The sequence below is a fragment of the Orcinus orca genome, chromosome X, assembly GCF_937001465.1.
Source record: "Orcinus orca chromosome X, mOrcOrc1.1, whole genome shotgun sequence".
Lineage (NCBI taxonomy): Eukaryota > Metazoa > Chordata > Mammalia > Artiodactyla > Delphinidae > Orcinus > Orcinus orca.
Window position 1 is genome coordinate 87,983,802 of NC_064580.1, and position 2,053 is coordinate 87,985,854.

Consider the following 2,053-nt stretch of genomic DNA (forward strand, 5'->3'; position numbering starts at 1 on the left):
TGGTGTGTTAGTTTCTGCTTTATAACAAAGTGAATCAGTCATACATAAACATATGTTCCCATATGTCTTCCCTGTTGCATCTCCCTCCCTCCCACCCTCCCCATCCCACCCCTCCAGGCTGTCACAGAAGAAAGATCTCATATCAATAACCTAAACTTTCACCTTAACAAGCTAGAAAATGAAGAGCAAACTAAACCTAAAGCAAGCCAAGGAATGATATAACACTGCAAAGATTAAAATGACTATACTACCCAAAGCAATCTACAGACTCAATGCAATCCCTATCAAATTACTAATGGCATTTTTCACAGAATTAGAACAAAAAATTTTACAATTTGTATGGAAACACAAAAGACCCCGAATAGCCAAAGCAATCTTGAGAAAGAAAAATGGAGCTGGAGGCATCAGGTTCCCTGACTTCAGACTATACTACAAAGCTACAATCATCAAAACAGTATGGTACTGACACAAAAAGAGACACATAGATCAATGAAACAAGATAGAAAGTCCAGAGATAAACCCATGCACCTATAGTCAACTAATATATGATAAAGGAGGGAGGAATATACAATGGAGAAAAGACAGCTTGTTCAATAAGTGGTGCTGGGAAAACTGGACAGCTACATGTAAAAGAATGAAATTAGAACACTCCCTAGCACCATACACAAAAATAAGCTCAAAATGGATTAAAAACCTAAATGTATGGCCAGACACCATCAAAACTCTTAGAGGAAAACATAGGCAGAACACTATGACATAAATCACAGCAAGATCTTTTTAGACCCACCTCCTAGAGTAATGAAAATGATAAACAAAAATAAACAAATGGGACTGAATTAAACTTAAAAGCTTTTGTGCAGCAAAGGAAACCATAGACAAAATGAAAAGACAACCCACAGAATGGGAGAAAATATTTGCAAATGAAGTGACCGACAAGGAATGAATCTCCAAAATATACAAACAGCTCACGCAGTTCAATTTTAAAAAAAATCAAAAAATGGGCAGAAGGACTTCCCTGGCGGCACAGTGGTTAAGAATCCTCCTGACAATGCAGGGGACACGGGTTTGATCCCAGTCTGGGAAGATCCAACATGCTTCAGAGTAACTAAGCCTGTGTGCCACAACTACTGAGCCTGAGCTCTAGAGCCCATGAACTACAACTACTGAGCCCGTGAGCCACAACTACTGAAGCCCATGTGCCTACAGCCCATGCTACACGAAAAGAGAATCCACCACAATGAGAAGCCCATGCAACGCAAACAAAGAGTAGCTCCTGCTCGACGCAACTAGAGAAAGCCTGCACACAGCAATGAAGACCCAACACAGCCAAAAATAAATTTAAAAATTTTTAAATGGGTGGAAGATTGAAATAGACATTTCTCCAAAGAAGACATACAGATAGCCAAAAAGCACATGAAAAGATGTTCAATTATCACTAATTATTAGAGAGATGCAAATCAAAACTACAATGAGTTATCACCTCACACTGGTCAGAATGGCCATCCTCAAAAAGTCTACAAATAAATGCTGGAGACAGTGTGGATCAAAGAGAACCTTCCTACACTGTTGGTGGGAATGTAAATTGGTGCAGCCACTATGCAAAACAATATGGAGGTTCCTCAGAAAATTAAAAATAGAGTTACCATATGATCCAGCAATCCCGCTCCTGGGCATATATCTGGAGAAAAACATGATCCAAAAGGATACATGCACCCCAATGTTCATTGCAGCACTACTCACAATAGCCAGGACATGGAAGCAACCTAAATGTCCATCGACAGAGGAATGGATAAAGAAGATGTGGTACATATATACAATGAATATTACTTAGCCATAAAAAAGAACGAAATAATGCCATTTGCATCAACATGGATGGACCTAGAGATTGTCATACTGAGTGAAGTAAGTCAGAGAGAGAAAGACAAATATCATATGATATCACTTATATGTGGAATCTTAAAAAATGGTACAAGTGAACTTATTTACAAAACAGAAATAGAGTTACGGGTGTAGAAAACAATCTTATGGTTACCAGGGGGGAAAAGTGGGGAGG